This window comes from Bubalus kerabau, chromosome 5 (assembly GCF_029407905.1).
Source record: "Bubalus kerabau isolate K-KA32 ecotype Philippines breed swamp buffalo chromosome 5, PCC_UOA_SB_1v2, whole genome shotgun sequence".
NCBI lineage: Eukaryota > Metazoa > Chordata > Mammalia > Artiodactyla > Bovidae > Bubalus > Bubalus kerabau.
This window is the reverse complement of record NC_073628.1, coordinates 105,109,483-105,126,452: the sequence shown is the minus strand read 5'-3', so window position 1 is coordinate 105,126,452 and position 16,970 is coordinate 105,109,483. Positions and strand designations below refer to the sequence as shown.

General features: G+C 58.5%; 1 long non-coding RNA gene across 1 annotated transcript; it reads left to right on the top strand.

Moving 5' to 3' along the window:
* The first annotated feature begins 29 nt into the window (after positions 1-29).
* On the top strand, positions 30-2,458 carry LOC129654018 (uncharacterized). Its single transcript, XR_008715345.1, has 3 exons — positions 30-85; positions 807-971; positions 2,217-2,458. It is a non-coding gene; the product is annotated as an uncharacterized LOC129654018 (long non-coding RNA).
* The last annotated feature ends 14,512 nt before the right edge of the window (positions 2,459-16,970 follow it).

The following is a 16,970-nucleotide window of genomic DNA, read 5'->3' as shown; positions in this document are numbered from 1 at the left end:
ACCTTGAGCGTCACCGAGGGCGGGGCCTGGGGCGGGGCGGGGTTGACTGAGCCGCGTGGTCAGGGCGGCGCGAACCTGCCTCAGGGTACACACGCGGGGCTGGAGGGGGCGGGTGAGCCGGGGACTGGTGAGCGGCACAGTGTGGGAAGTGACCGCGGGGACAGCCCCCATAAACTGGGAGAAGCGTCAGAGCCACAGCAGGTGCTGACTCCTCTTGGTGGGGCACTTGGTCGCCCCCGGGGCCGGAAGTAAGGTGGGCTGTGGTCTCCCCCCACTCCCTGCAGTTCTCTCTGAGGGGCGCTGGCGCCCCTGTATTCTAATACCCGCGACGCGCCTGTGGGCCCAGGGAAGGTGCTCTGGGGCCCGGGAGAGGGCAGGGAGCGCGGATTCTTGAACCACGGTGTTTATACTAGCGGCTGCCCCACACGTGCAGACCCCCGACTCCTCTCAGCTGCTCTCAGAGCAGGGACCAAAGAGGGCCGCGGGGGTGAGGGGCGGCGGGTGGGGAGACTGGGAGGCCACGCACCAGAGGGGACAGAGCTAGGAGATCCCGGTGCCCAGGCACAGGCCACAGCTGGACTTGAGCTGCAGTTCAGGGCCCAGAGAGGGGCCTGGGGAGAGGGCAGTGAGAGGAGGCAGTTGGGGTGCCTTAAGGGCTCTGGGTCTGGAGCAGGTTGTGTGTGTGTGTGTGCTTGCTGTCTGTCCAACTCTTTTTGCCACCCCATGGACTGTCGCCCGCCAGGCTCCTCTGTCCATGGAATACTCCAGACAAGAATGCTGGAGTGGGTTACCATTTCCTCCTCCAGGGGATCTTCGCCACCGAGGGATCAAACCAGAGTCTCCTGTGTCTCCTGCATTAGCAGGCGGGTTCTTTACCACTGAGTCACTTGAGAAGTGAGCAGGCCATCAGTTCAATGACTCGGTTGTGTCCGACTCTTTGTGTCCCCATGGACTGCAGCATCAAAGTGTCTGTATGTGTGCCTCATGCCTCAGTGGAGGGGGGTGTAGGGGCGCCCCACAAGGACCAGAGGGCCTTGTCCTTTCGGACCTAAGGGGTAGGAGAGAAAGGAGGCAGGTGACCTGAGGGGATGGGGGAACCACCAGGGCCCTGACTTTGGTTGGGAGGGTGTGGGCTGAGACGGGTTGCAGCTCCTGCCTTACTTTTGCTCCCACATGGATGTTGCTATGGGTATGTGCCCAGACAGCACAGCTCAGCTGCACGGAGCCAGCCTGGGGACAGACTCAGGTCTTGTCGGGCTCCACCAGGTGCAGGCAGGCCCCACCTAGAGGGAAGAGACAGGACCTGGGTGGTCCCACAGTCCCTCCTGCTACTGAAGCCCCAGTGACCCTTGGAGTGGTGCCCTTGTCTGTGTACCCTGGTCACAGAGGCCACCCACTGCTTTGGTTTGTAGTCCGGGGTGGACCCTCAGGCAGAGGCCAGGTGGAGACACAAGCCTCACTAGTTTCTGGCCAACTCTCGTGAGACACGCTGACCCCAGAGACGCCCTGGCCTGTGGGTTTGCACAGACAGACAGTGTCCACCAGCACCAAGGTTGATTTGAAGAGGTTTTGTCCCCTTCCTCAGGGTTACCATCTGGTTCCTTCAGAACTGTGAGGGGTGGGCCTAAGCTGGATCACCTCCCCCACTGGCTGGTTCCACCTTCCTGCCTCGCACTGCATGTCCAGGTCTTCCCACCAGCACTGCCACACTGGGCAGGGCAAGGCCAGAAACTGTTACTGTGTGACCATTCTCAGGGAAGTGGGGCCTGGGATCCAGCTGGGTTCAGGCCACCCCCGGTCTCTTCACGTGCCATGGAGATGGTTAGTTGGGATCCGAGGGCCCCAACTGTGACTTGAGTTTTTTAGGAGGAGGGTCAGAGCCCAGAATGGCCAGCAGGTGGCGCCATCAGCCCACCTGCTCCGCCAGGGTAGCGGTAGACTTGTAGAGGACTGGGTAGTGAGTCTCACCCTGAAGAGTGACTCTGGATCAAAACCAAAGGAGTGAGGCTAGCAGGGTGCAGAGATGGCCACATGACCAAGGAGGGGGATGAGACAGTTTCAGAAGGAAGTCGAGGTGGACGGGAAGTCCCAGCCTGGTCAAGTGTCAGTTGTCCTTGTCCTCTGGTGGTCAGGCAAGTTGGAGCCCCGGGCGTGCGATGGTCTCTTGCTGGAGGCCTCACCATGTGACTTCTGACCAACTCTGGCTCCTGCGACAGGAAGGGGAAGACCTGCAAGGACTTGGCCACTGGGACCAGGCAGATATCTGACCGGGTGTAGACCCCACATGGGGCCTAGACGTCCTCTACTTCATTTGGCTCCCGTTCTGCAGAAGCAGCTGAGCCAGGAACCTGCTGTGACCTCAGCTATGTAACCTCATCTACAGGAACTCACCTGCTCCCTCTGACACCCCTGGGCTTCAGTTTTCTGGTCTGCGGAATGGGGATGCAGATATAAGGAGCTGATGCTTATAAAGTGCCTATTTTGTGTGTATCTGCAGCTGCAAGCTTGGGCAGGGCTGGGGCTGGGTCAATGGGAGTGGGATCCTCACCTCGCCACTGAATTCAGTCACTTCCTCACACTGTCAGATTGGTCCCTCTTTCGGGACACTTGCTATGGCCCCTCATTGAGCTCAGCATGGGGGGCAGCCCTATGCACACTCTTGTTTCCCCTGCTCATCTCCCACCCTCCTCCAGCCCCACTCAACAGCCCAGTGGTCAGGCTGGCCAGCTGATCTGTGTCCCTCTGCTGAGAGACCAGCTTCACTGGATACACCTTGCTTGGGCAGCTGCTGTGCCCTCGAGCCTGGCTCAGGAATACCTGTCCAGAGAAGGAAGGAGAGGCATGGTGGGTCAGCTTGCAGCACTTGATTGTTGCCAAGGTGGTTCGCTGTGTGACCCCCTCCTCCCAAAGCTCCAGGGCATGGGGTCCTCCAAGCATGGCAGGATACCTGGCTGGGTGCACCGCTGCCCTGGGACTGGGGGTGGTCTTCTCCCAGCAGAACCTTTCCTGGAACCCTGGATCCCCTGGCACATCCTATAGTGGGGAGCAGGTGCTTCTCATTGTCTGAGGATGGCTGAGGAGCCAGTGAGGCTGAGATGCCAACCTGGGGGTGGCGTGGGGAGACGCAGATGGCTGGGGACCCTGGGTCAGCTGTGCTGTCGGGCCTGGGTCCTTGACTGAGCAGGCACTTTGTGGGGCGTGGAGCAGAGGTGCGCACTAATGCCTCTGGTGGGGAAGTGGGGGTAGAGTCGGGGGTGGGCTGCTGCAGTTCTGGCCCCAGGTGTGGGGCTGGACTGGCCCAACTCCCCCCTTCCCTACAGCGGGAGGGACTGGCCCTTAGGGTGCCAGGAGAACAGGTTCCTCTAGCCAGTGGTGCTGCTGGGCTGGGAGCACACCTTACCCGCCAGGCAGCTGCCTTCTGTGGGTGGCCCCCCAGAACTGAGTTGGGACTCCCACCAGCCCCTGGGACAAAAGCCTCCCCAACTCCCCCGACCCCCCATCACAAGACCCAGAGCAGTGCCTGGCCAGGGGCTTGTTGGGAGAGGGGACGGGACAGGGGCTGCCTGGGGCTTGAGCTGGCCTGGGAAGTAGTGTCGAGAGATTTTGGAGCACAGGCACTGGCCAGGGACTCTGCCAGTGGCCAGGGCCAGTGTGATTCCTGGCTCAATGGGGTGCTTGGACTTGGGGGCCCTGGGCCTCTATCAGGCTTCAAGGGGGAATGGGACAGGAATCTGGGGCTTGAGGGACCAACGTGGGAAGTGGTACCATCCTTGTGGCAGAGCTGCGACTGAGCTCGGAGAGGCCATGCCTAGTCCAAGGCAGGTGCAAGGTGAACCCCAAGTCTGCCTGGTCCCACATCTGGATCCTGATGGTTTTGCCTGATGCTGGGGAGAAGGTGGAGGTGTGAGAGCAGCTGTCATCCTAGGGCTGAGCTGGTTGATAACTGGGGCCTGGACACTAAGGGCCCAAGGGAAAGGTGATCTCGGGGGACTTCCTGGAGGAAGAGGTTTTGCACTGGCATGTGAGAGAGGGGCTCCACCCACACCAGAGCCCATTCTTCCAGCCTCCCAGGGGGAAAGGGAGGTAAGACAAGCCAGGACCCTGCAAGGTGGGGTACCCTCCACAAGACGGAGGATCCATGGGCACCAGGCAAAGCCAGGGAGGCCTAAAGAGGGTGGCCTGAGAAAGGCCCCTGGCTGGGCACAGGTCACCCACACACACTCCCGTGACTCCAGCCCAGAGAGTGGCATCCGCTAGGGGTGCCGCATGTGGACAGGCTCAGGGAGGTCAATCCTGTCCTGGGAGCTCATCTGCTGGAGGCTCCCTGGAGAAGTCCCCCCTACCCCGTGTCACTGTCTCCATCACAGTGTCCTCCTAACGGGGCGGGCACTGGGGCTGCCACCTTTGCGCTGTAGATGTGACCTCAGCAGGTCCTCACCGGCCTTGGCCTCAGGATCCTCACCTGCCAAATGGGGGATAGGAAGTCTTACCCGCTGGCCCTGGGAGCCCCCAGGCTCTGCGTGTGTGCAGTGCAGGCAGCACGGGGCAGCCCGAGGGTTGATGTTCCCCTCGCTGTGGTTCCCCTCGTGAGCGGCCTGGGGCTGAGTGGCTCAGGGTTTGCAGGGAGGTGGGGCAGCAGGTGGTAAAGGCCTCAGGGGTTTGCAGGCTTCTCAGAAGCAGAATGCTTTGTCTGTGACTCCAGTGATGGTCCAGAGGACGTCTCCTGTCTGGCTCCCTTGTCTGTTCCCAGTGGGCGTCCGGTGGGCAGCAGCGCTTGGGGGTCTGTGTGGACTGAGCTGCGAAGCCAGGGTGAGTGGATGAGACTGGATGCGCAGCGGGCACGGTCCCCAGCTTGTGCTCGTCAGAAAGTGAGGCCGTGGTCTGTCTCGCCAGCCCCACCGCTGGCCGGGGCTCTGGAGGGAACTGCGCTGGTTTGGACCTCCAAGTCCACTTGGTTCTGAATTTGGGTTTGGGGCACAGGCTGTCCTGACTCACGGTGGCTAGTAGCTGCCAATGACCAGCTCTTCCCACAGCCCCTCTGCAGCCTTGAGGCTGCACTGAGCACCCCCAAGGAGGGATGTTTACTCTCGAAGTAGAAGAGCTGAGGCTACTGAAGGCCCGCAGCCTCCTCACCTGGGATGTGAGGGTCAGAGAGCGACCAGGGCCTGGGGACTGCAAGTGCACTGCGGGGCTCCCCAGGCAGAAACGCAGGAGTGCGGTCCGGGGGCTTCTTTGGTGAGCACCCGGGAAGGCATTGTGTGGACAGAGTGGCTCCCATCTGTTGGAGGCCAGGGGTCGGGAGCTGAGTCCCTCGCAGGAGGCTCTGGGTGCTGTGTGCATCCACAGGCTCCCTGATGTGGCCTGTCTGGGGGCTGTAAAATGACAGTTTACAGTGGAACCTGCCAAGACCCATCCCCGAGACCGGGCTGAGGGGGAACCCCACGAGGTGTCTTTAGTGTTCTCCCCCTGTGCAAGTCTTCCCTTGCATTTGGGAGCTGTGGCCGCGCCCTCACTGCCCAGTGCCACCCAGTGCCCTCTTTACTGACTGGCGCACAGCTGACCAGTTGTCTTCATCCTACCCGGTACCCCCAGGGTGCTCTCTGGTGGTGTTCAGTGCTCATCTTTGGTTTTAGTTATTTTTCAGAATGCATAGAGTGTTTTGTTGCAATCACCTTAAAAGCTTTTTAAATACAATTTTAAAGATTATACTCCATTTATAATTATTACAAAATATTGGCTGTATTCCATGTTGTACAATATATCCTTGTAGACTGTCTTACACTGAATAACTTGTACCTCCAAGTCCTCTGTCTCCATATGATCCCTCCTCCCCACCAGAAACCATGAGTTTGTTCTCTATACGCTTAGTATAATCTCCAAGTCCATCCATGTTGCTGCAAATGGCATTATTTCATTCTTTTTATGGCTAATATTCCATTGTATATATGTAACATGCATGCACGGAGAAGGCAATGGCATCCCACTCCAGTACTCTTGCCTGGAAAATCTCACGGATGGAGGAGCCTGGTAGGCTGCAGTCTATGGGGTCGCTAAGAGTCGGACACGACTGAGTGACTTCCCCTTCACTTTTCACTTCATGCATTGGAGAAGGAAATGGCAACCCACTCCAGTGTTCTTGCCTGGAGAATCCCAGGGATGGCGGAGCCTGGTGGGCTGCCGTCTATGGGGTCGCACAGAGTCGGACACAATTGAAGTGACTTAGCAGCAGCAGCAACATGCATGCATGCATGCTCAGTCGCTTTAGTCGTGTCTGACACTTTGCAATCCTATGGACTGTAGCCTGCCAGGCTCCTCTGTTCTTGGGATTCTCCAGGCAAGAATACTGGAGTGGGTTGCCATGCCCTCCTCCAGGAGATCTTCCTGACCCAGGAATCTCACTCACGTCTCCTGCATCTCTTGCATTGCAGACAGATTCTTTACCGCTGAGCCACCAAGGAAGCCCGTATATGTACCACATCTTCTTTATCCATTCATCTGTTGATGGACATGATGGACACAGATTGCTTCCACATTTTGTGTTGTAATTACTTTTTAAAATTTATTTTTAATAAATAATTGCTTTACAGTGTTGTATTGGTCTCTGTTGTACAACAACATGAATCAGCTTTAAGTATACATTTATCCTCTCTTGAGTGTCCCTCCTACCCCCTGCAATTACTTTTGATTCATATCTATATTAGCGGCACAGAGGTTTTTGGTCTCTGTATCCCTTTCCACTCTGAACAATTGTTGGGGACCCCACAGAGGCAGAGCTGGCGAGAGCTGGCTGTGAGATCTTCAGTAATTCTGTGAGCTGGTTGGTAAACATAGCCATTATTAAAATCAAATTATGAAAATGAATAACCAACAAGGTCCTAATGTACATCACAGGGAACTCTGCTCAGTGTTTTGTGGCAGCATGGATAGGAGGGGAGTCTGGGGGAGAATGGATCCTGGGGGAGAATGGATGCATGTGTTTGTATGGCTGAGTCCCTTTGCTGTCCACCTGAAACTTTATAGTCAGAGCTATGGTTTTTCCAGTAGTCATGTACAGATGTGAGAGTTGGACCGTAAGGAAGGCTGAGTGCTGAAGAATTGATGCTTTTGAATTGTGGTGCTGGAGAAGTCTCTTGAGAGTCCCTTGGATGGCAAGGAGATCAACCCAGTCAATCCTAAAGGAAATTAACCCTGAATATTCACTGGGAGGACTGATGCTGAAGCTGAAGCTCTAATTCTTTGGCCACCTGATGCGAAGAGCTAACTCATTGGAAAAGACCCTGATGCTGGGAAAGACTGAAGGCAGGAGGAGACAGGGATGACAGAGGATGAGATGGTCGGATGACATCACTAAGTCAATGGACAGGAGTTTGAGCAACCTAGGAGATGGTGAAGAACAGGGAAGCCTGGCATGCTGCAGTTCATGGGGTCACAAAGAGTAGGACACGACTTAGCGACGGAACAACCACAACAATATGTATGCCTCAGTCCCTTCACTGTCCACCTGAAATTTTCACAACGTTGTTAACTGGCTATGCTCCAATACAAAATAAAATGTTAAAAATGAAAAAAAAATCAAATTATATAAACCATATAAGTTATATAAAAAACAAGCAATCAACACTCAAAATTTAGCACTTCCTAATTATTCACTTCTTACTATAGATAGGATATGTGTCTGTTCCATCTAAGGACTGGCAATCCCAGGGGATGGAATGTGCCCATTTCTTCCCGACTCCTTGCTCCTGAATCTCACGGTTGTAGCTTGAAATTGGCCGAGGCGGGTGCACTTAGAGCACAGACATCAGCGAGCATGACCTGCAGGGCTTTCCTCCCCAGAGAGCTTGACTTGCACACCCCGGGTTAGGAGCTCCTGACAGTTTCCACAAAGACCATAAAAGTGATCGTTTAAAACAATAGCTGTGGGGGACTTCCTGGGTGGTCCAGTGGTTAAGAATCTGCCTTGCAATGCACAGGGATGTGGGTTCAATCCCTGGTCAGGGAACTAGGATCCTTCATGCTGTGGGGGCAGCTAAGCCTGTGCACTGTGATTGGAGAAGCCCCTGCACACCGCATGGAAGACCCAGCACAGCAAAAAAAAAAAAGTTATGGATGGAGTTTTACTAAAAATAACAATCAACACATTGCATGTTAATATAAATAACATTTTATGAAAATAACTATGTTTTTCCAAACAAAAAATTCAGTAAGAAGAGTGACATTTTTTACATTGTTGCAAATCTCCATAATGTTTGGGTAGAGAAGAGAAGACAGCTCCATCTGCCCTCCTGGTTGTGGTAAAGAATTCGAAGAAATCTTCTGATTCAGGCGTGTGTGTGCTAGTTCAGTTCAGTTCAGTTGCTCAGTCATGTCCAACTCTTTGGGGCCCCAAGGACTGTAGCCTGCCAGGCTCTTCTGACCATGGGATTTCCCCAGGCAGGAATACTAGAGTGAGTAGCCGTTTCCTGCTCCAAGGGATCTTCCTGACCCAGGGATCCAACCCATGTCTCCTGCATTGGCAGGCGGATTCTTTACCAACTGTCCTGCGGGGGAAGCCCAGGTAACAGTGAGTATTCTTCAATGAGTTGCCAAAACGGAACCAATGAGAGCTTCTTTAATAAGTTGAGATGTGAAAGCTACAACCAAGCGGAACTTCTCTGGTGGTCCAGGGTTTAAGAATCCGCTTGCCAATGCAGGGGACATGGGTTTGATCCCTGGTCAGAGAACTAAGATCCCACGAGCGGCAGGGCAACTAAGCCACAACACAGGATCCCTTGTGCCACAACTAAGACCTGATGCAGCCAAACAGATAAATAGATATATTTTTTTAAAGTGTTAGCTGTATCAGTGGCCATCAGGGATTCTGTTCCACCAACACCCACTGGTCTGGTTTTCACTTGCAAAGGATCTTCACCATGATTTTGGACTATCCTGTTTTGGTCATTTGGGAAATACTCATTTGCTGGATTTTCCAAGTGTTAACATGTTTCATTAGATCATATTAACACCACCAATCTCATGCGAAAAAGCCGTCACCGATGGGAAGCTATCAGACCCACAGCAGTGGGTACCATTTCTCCCCAAAAGCTGATACTCACTTAAGCTCTGACTTTTAGCGTTGGCGGCAGCTCTTGTCATTTCATTTCTTTTCCTCTGAAGTGGCGGACTCACTCCGTTTGTTTCTGACAGCAGCTGGTAGATGTCTGCACACCCATACGGCAGGGCCAGCTGTTCTTCCGGGTGAAACACGGTGTCTGTGGCTGCATCCGCGGCCGGTTCAGGGGCAGCAGCTTTGCGTGCACTTGGGAGCCCTTTGTCGTCATCTCGAACAGAAAACTAGAAAGATGCGAACCCAGAGCTGAGGTTTCACGGATGCGTCCTTCTTACTGCTCTGTTGAGGACGTGTTCAGGGAAACAGCATTTGCTTTGTTCAATCCTGAGCACGTGGTGACGCAGGGCATGAGGACGTGGCCCTGCAGCCTTGATCCGTGCAGAGCGAGCGCTACCCCCTGCCCCCATTGGTGCACACATCTACGTGGGGAAGGAGAGGGAATCATGAGAACAGTTCTGACCTTGAGGGCCCCTGCAAAGTTCTGGGCACCTGGGGTTCTGTGGGCTGCACTTTGGGAAGCAGTGCTCAGGGGCATGGCCTTGGCTGGCTGCCCCTCGGATCTCCGCTCCTTCGTTTGCTGCTGTGCTCTCACCATGCGTGTCTCTCCCCTGAGAGGTCTCTCTTCTTCTTTCTGATGTGTTGTTCCAAATGTGTGACCTCCAGCACCCCTGCCCCAGTCCCTTGAGGCTAGGAGGGGTTTTCTCTGTGGCAGAGTGGCTGGGTCCCAGGCTACACACACGGGCCCTGGCTGAGTGATCCCTGCTTGTACCCAGGACTTGCCCTTAACTGAAGCCCTTCCCTCCTGTCCCCGGGCTTGGGTCCTGCTCCATGAAGCCCCTGGACCCAGACATGTGGGTGTGTTACCTGGTCACTCCTGCCTAGCCTGGGGGTCAGGGCACAGGCCCAGATAGGCTGGAGGGTGGCCAGCCAAGCCCACATACACAGATGGCAATGCCCACACCCAGACCAGCAGACTCCCCTGCCTACAGTGGCCAATGCCCAGCCTTGAGGCTGGGCTGAAGTGGCTGCCAAGTAGCTGTTCCTGGTGCGTCGACAGTGGCACCCACCCTCCCGCCCTGTCCTGGCTGGCCTCTGAGGGGCAGGGGTCCAGTGGGCCTCGTGGCCCCGTCCCCACCCACTCAGCCTGATTCTTAATGACGTCATGCCGACTGCACACCCATGGGCAGCGGCCAGTTCCCAGCCTGATGCTGGCAACTGAGCTGGGGTCTGGGCAGAGACTGGAGGCCTGATTTGGGAGGTGCCCACTCCTTAGCTGGGGGTCAGCCTGTGAAATGAGGAAGGGCCAAGTTGGGGACCCTCCCCATGGGGGACTGGGATGGCTGGAATGAGGGGCATCACCAGGGTTCTGGCATGGCTCAGGCAGGGCCGGTAGCGAAGGCTCAAGGCTCAATGCGCCGGTGCTGACCTCACAGTCCTCTGCGGCCTCGCCTTGGTGCGCAGTGGGTGCTGCTGCCTAATTAGGTTCTGCTGTGCCAGCCCGAGCCCCACGCCCGGCCCCGCTCCGGCAGACGTGTCCGGGCACAGCTCCTGGGCTCCCGCCGCGGCAGGAAGCGCAGGCCTGCTTGGATCCCCGGCAGCAGCCGGCACGGTGGCTAGAGCAGTGCCTGCCTTTTGGGCTGTGTGGCCAAGGGGCCGTGGGGATCCAGTCGCCCCGGAGAAGCTACCTGCAGGTGAGCCGGGGGCCCGGGCCGCGTCAAGAGGGGCCCAGGATGGGATGTAGGCCTGTGAAGGGCGAGGGTAGGCCCAGCCTGGCTGGGGTGGACGAGGCCTCTGGGCTGGACGGAGGGCTGCGTGGCATTGCCCCTGTGCTCACGGGATGAGCAGGACCCCGGAGAACTCCTGGGGGAGCGGGGAGGGGATGAACAAGGCGGGGGTGGGGGACCCTGGTGGTTGAGTCTGGGGAGTGGCAGCCTATTCTGGGGGAGGTTGCTGCTGCTGATTTGGCATGGGGGTGAGGCAAGAGGAGAGCCTGGATGGGGGTGAAGCCTGCTGGAGTGGAGGAGGGGCCCTTCTTCCCTGGGTGGCCGGAGAAGGGCTACAAAGTAGGGCTGCTCTGAGGGGCCCTTGGGGGGTGCTGCCCCCACCCCCAGCTGTTTTTTTTTCCCCTTGGGCAGAGCGTGGCTCCCAGGGTCTGAGAGCCTAGCTGTCCCGATGTCCCTCCCAGGGCCAGGCCTCAGAAGCTCTGTCCTGTGCACGTGAGGAGGTCTCCAGAGCCCAGTGACCAAGGCCTTCTGTGCCCCTGGGGAGGAGGCTCAGAGGAGGGAGTGGGCACTGAGGAAGCCTATGGAAGGATATGGGTGGGCAATTGAGGAGCTGGGTAGATGCAGGAGAGGTGGGGGGAGCAGCAGAGGGGCCTGAACAGAGGCCCGGGGGCGACAGAGCCTCTGTGGAGGCTACAAGGAGGCTGGGCGGCGCCTGGGCCCAGCAGCCCAGGGGCAAGGGGCAGCCTGAGAGGCCAGCACGGCCTTGAGCCACTGCCCAGACTGAGTGGTGGCTGGGAAGGCCTGAGACCGCAGACCTGGGGGTGACAGTGCAGTGGGACCTGAGGGCAGAGGGGGCCCAGCTGTGCCTTGGGCTCCCTCTGTGGTCTGTGGGGCCCCTGTGTGGCCAGGGCATCCAGTACTATCTACAGCAGAAGAGGCTGGCTGGTTTCTGTGAAAACACCCCCTGTTTTGCCTTTGAAATTTATCAAGCTGTGGGACAAGTCCCAGCAGAGCGATGCAGCCACACTCGGGTGATGAGGCCACTGATATGGTCCCGGCCTCTGGCTGCGCCTGTGCGTGTACGTGCGTGCTCAGTCGTGTCCGGCTCTGTGCGGCCCGTGGACTGTAGCCCGTCAGGCTCCTCTGTCCATGGGATTTTGCAGGCAAGAATCCTGGAGTGAGTTGCTATTTCCTTCTTCAGGGGATCTTCCCCACCCAGGGATCAAACCCACGTCTCCGGCATCTCCTGCACTGGCAGGTAGATTCCTTACCACTGAGCCCCCCTGGGAAGCCCTTGGCTGTACCGGCTCCTCTCCCAAAGCCTTGATACTCTGGGGGTGGGCGGGGGGCGGGGTCGCCCTCCTGCCCGACTCCCACCAGGCTGCCCTGCACCCTGCGCTGGAGAGGGAGTAGGGCTGGACTGCCTTTCAGCCGCCTCCTGCCCTCCTGCTCCAGCATTGACCTGGACAGCTGGACAGGCCTCACCCCACCAGCCCCGCAACCCCTGCCTCTTGAGATGTGGTGAGGGGCAAGCCCAGAGTCCATCTGGGCAGGGGAAGGGGCGGGGGACCCCGGGCAGAGGGATCTCAGTGCAGCCCCTCCCTGCCTTCTGCAGATGGCCAGCCTCAGCTAGTAATCCAGGCCAGCTCCACCTCTCACCTGCTGCCCCACCTCCGAGAGCCAAGGTCCCTCTGCGATGGCACCCTCGCCCGAGGACCCGGGCCCTGATCTGGAGAGCAGACGGTCTTTCCTGAGCACCAACATCGTGCCCGTGGGTGAGTGCGGTCTCCAGCCAGACAATGACGTGGTTCTGGGCTCACCCAGCAGGTGTGATGTCCTGGTCCCACCTGAGGAAAGGGTCAGGCCTGCTCCTCTGGAATAGTGAGGGGTGCCGTGGGCTGCCAGGAGTGGGACCTCTTCTGGGACAGGGGACGCAGCACAAGCAGACTTCTTAGGAAGCCAGCTTGGGGGCTACCAGCTTTCTCTCCGGCTCCGTCTGGCTCGGTCAGACCCCTGCGAGCCCTGCGCTGGCTTGGGGGGTCCTCAGCTGGTCTGGGCCTCCTATGACCATGTGCCGTGCCTCTAGTTCTGGCCCTTGGTACGCATTTCCTGGTGTCCTGTGGTCTGTTGGCTGGGACACTTGTGGCCTCGGAAGTGGGTTGTGTGGGTTGAAGAGCCCGTTGTCTTCTTGATTTTAAAAACCACGGGAGTTTAGTATCCAGACTGGAAAGTACACAGACCTCATGGGCGTAGCTGGGTGCGGTCATGCAGCGGGAACTATGGGCTCCAGCTGCCCCCACACCCTGGCTCTCCAGTCTTCTCACGTCCATCACCTAACATCTGTCTGCTGCATCTCGACTTCCAACTTTCGGAATCGTGCAGGTGTGTGGGTGGACCTGGCCAGGTGTGAGCCCTTGCCTGAGGGGAGGGTGGGCACCCAGCGGTGTCCTGCTCCTCCCTGGACCGCCCAGGCTCCACATCCCGCCAGACAGACCGTGCCTGCAGCGCTACGTGTGGCAGACTTACAGGGAGGTGGGGGGCTTGTCCCCTCCCTGCCCAGGGCGGTTGGCTGCTGTCTGCCCCAAGGTCCACATGCTGGGCTGAGTTGAGGTTACCACAGTGTGTGTGCCCCTCGCTGCTGTGGGCCTGCCAGCCCCGAGCCAGGAGCTGCAGGATGAGGGGGTGCTGAGCCCACCTGGGAGGGGGATGGATGGGCCACGGGAGCAGAACTCGGGGGCCTGGCACACTGCATCTCGGCAGTGTTTCCTTCTCAGGTATGTGGTTGGCCTGGTGCCCAGGGGCGGTCTCTCGCCCACCCAGAGGGAGAGACCCTGGGGTGCAGATTTCTGGCTGGTTGGCTGGGCCCTCTGCTGTGCAGCGTGTCTGTCTCTGCCTGCTGTTGGGGGGCGGGGGGCTCTTCCTGGAGCTTCCTTGGCAGACACAGCAGCTCAGGGGACCCTGACTCTCCTGGAATGTCCTGGGTGGGGGTCTGCATGGTGCTCGGCTAGCACCGGGCCGTGGGCATGATGACGGATTTGTGTCTCAGTGGGGCGTGCCTGCATGTGTGTGGGTGTGTGTGTGTGTGCTCGTGCAGACGAGGGCTTGCTCCTCTTGGGGGGCCATGCCCCCAGCAGAGCACACGGAGCTGAGAGTGTGTGCACACCTGTGGGCGTTATGCTCCCTGTCCCCCACTTCTGGGCCCCGAGGGAGCCGCCCACCTCATTCCTCCACATTCCCTGGATGCGCCCAGACAAGCTTTCTCCGCCTGAGGGGGTGTCTGCTTGGAGGCACACGGTCCCCTGCCTGGGCTCAGGGCCTGCCTTTCACCTCAGTCTGGGATGGACACCCAAGGAAGGGGTGCTTGGACAAGGGAGCGGAGGGGAGGGGAGGCCTCTGGGCCCCTGGCAGTTCTGGCTGTTGGGAGGGGCTGTGATGTTGAGGAAAGGGGGCCCCACCCTCAGACTGATGCCCCTCCCCCTGCTCCCAGCCCCCGCCTCCATGCTTTCCTGTCTCCCCCACGCCTGGCTCACTGATGCTGACGTCAGGCTAGATCCTGTGCTGGGTGTGGGGCTGAGGGCAGGGCTGGCAGGGTTGGGCAGGGGACTGATCTGGCCTGGAAGTCCTTCCAGAAGGTCCTGAGGCAGCCCTGGTGAGCACGGGATGGTAGGAGGCCCGTGGGCTGGGAGATAGGCTCAGAGCCGGTGAAGCAGGCCAGTATGTCCTGGAGGCTGTCTGGGATGGTCAGAAGGCTCCTTCTTGCCTTGAACTGAAGCACGTCTGGGCTCCTGTGGGCCACAATGGCTACCCTGGCCAGGCCAGTTCTGTCCCCAAGTGGGAACCATTGGGGGGGGGCAGAGGCACCCCAGAAGTGGGGGCCTGGGAGCTGCTCTGGAGTCCTGGTCGCTCGGGCTATGGGGCCAGTGACCCACTTGGAGCCCACTCAGTGCCACCCACACTGGACTTGCATCCATGGTGTCCACGATGGGGGCAGGCCCTGCTCCAGCCCGGGCAGTGCGTGTGGCTGGTGTGGCTCACATTCTGTGGCTCTCATCTCGGCCTAGGGCTCTTGGCCCAGAGCAGACCACACGCACCAGCTCCTACTGGGCCTGGGCCAGTGGACAGGGTGGGGCCAGGCCCCAGCCCCACAGCGTGGTCTCCTACCCAGGTTCTCCTGCATTTAGAGTTACTTAATCCCATGCACCAGGCCGGAGAGTGCAAATGAGCTGCCCTGAGGTTATGGATCTGGGGGTGCTGTGGGAGGGGCTCAAGGCGTGGGTCTGGCCCCCCACCGCCCTGGGGCTTGCAGTGCTGGGTCAGTGGAGTGGGTGTCCTTGCTGACCTGGGGCCAGAGGGTCTGTGGCGGCTGTAGCCTCTGGGCCGTGAGGCTGGGGGTGGGGACTGGAGTGAGTCTACACGGCAGGAGTGCGGATGGTCCTGGGGCTTCAAAGTGTGTTCAGACTGCCTGCTTACCTGGGAGTTGGTCCCCCTGTGCTGGCCTTGCTGCGTCTCTTTCCTGCTGAGGGCGGGGCCTGCTGGAGATGGTCTGGAGGCACAGAGCGCACCCTCCCCTGCCCTCTATGTGCAGCTCCAGCTGCTGCAGGTCACCGTCCGTGCCTCTCTGGCCCTCACTCTCCTGCTCCCTCCTGCTGAGCCCCGCCCTGGGAGCCTAGACCTGGGGCTCCCTTCTAACCTTCGCATCTTCTTCCAGAGCATGAATTTTCCTGGCTGCCTCACTCTGGTGGACGCGGTGCCTCGGCCAGTACCGAGCACCCAGTGAGCCTGTGATCGCTGGCAGTTATGCAGGCATCTCAGTCTGTGCCTCTCGTTGTTTCCTTGGAGGCGCCGTGTGCTTGGCATCCAAGCTCTTGAAGCTCCCACCTTCAGCTTCCTGGGCAGCCTTGGCGTCTGGTGCACTTGCTCCGGCCTCCCCGGCTGCCTTTTCTTGCTTGGTGCGGCGCCATGGGCTTTTTTGGAGGAGGCAGGACTCATGGACTCACCTTCAGGACCATCTGCATCTGGGCAAAGTGACTGTGGCTCCCAGGACAATAGCAGCTTTGGGCTCCTTCATTCTCTGGACACCCTGAGGGCCTCTGGGCAGGGGCATGCTCCCCTCAGGAAGAGTCCTTATCCTCAGGAATCCAGAATGCAGCCTGGTTTAGAGAAGCAAAACCAAACCCTGCCTGTGAGTAGACGAAGTAGATATGATAAAGTCCAAGTACTATGAGCTCATCCGCTTCCCTCAGGTGCTCACTTGTGGCCTATTAACTCTTCGTTTACACACAGTTTCTAACAGGTGGCCCAGAGGGTGAGCAGGCCAACTGGACTCCCCAGTCTTGGAGAGTGTGGTGAGGGTGTTTCCTCTAGTAAATGCCCAGCCCAAGCAATTAGAGGAGCCCTTGACTGCAGGGTTGCCTGGCCAGGTGGATGGGGGACAGAACCTTTCTGATCATGTCCTCTGATCCTGCAGGCTCTCTTCCTGGTGCCACGTGCACTGACGCTTCTTGTCTTCGTGAATCCTGGGCTAGTTGTGTGGATGAAGCCATGAGTTGTTTTGGTCCTGGGCATCCGCCCAGGCCCTGGGTGTAGAGGGATACCCCAGCCTCCACACCTTGGGTAGCATGGGGGGTCCCCCAAGCTCAGAGCTTCTGCACAGGGGAGATTTCTTCTAACAAGTGTTGGGCCCTGCAGCTCCCAACTATTCAGGCACCAGAAACCCAGCAAACCCAGTCAGAGCTGGGCCAGGCCCTGGGACAGAGACCTGGCTGTGATGGCGGGTGGGGAAGCAGATGGCCCCAGACTATCCTGCCGGGTCTACAGAGGGGAGGGCACCCCAGGGCGGCTTGGAAAGGGGGCCGGACCACTGAACTCTGATCAGGAGAAGGGAAGGGGCCGTGGCAGGTAGAAGCAGGAGACGGAGCAGCTGGTCCAGTGTGTGGGGCCAGTGGACAGTCAGGGGCTGCAGCTAGGACCCTGGGAGCTGCTTCCTGTGGGAGGAAACCTGGTCTTAGGGGTTTTCAGAGTGAGGCCAGGGGAGCAGGGGGCCTCATGCACTGGACACAGGACACCTCTGAGTTGACCCGTGCTGGTGGCTCACTCTCCAAGCACTGTACCCAACCATCCTGGCCAGAGGAAGCCAG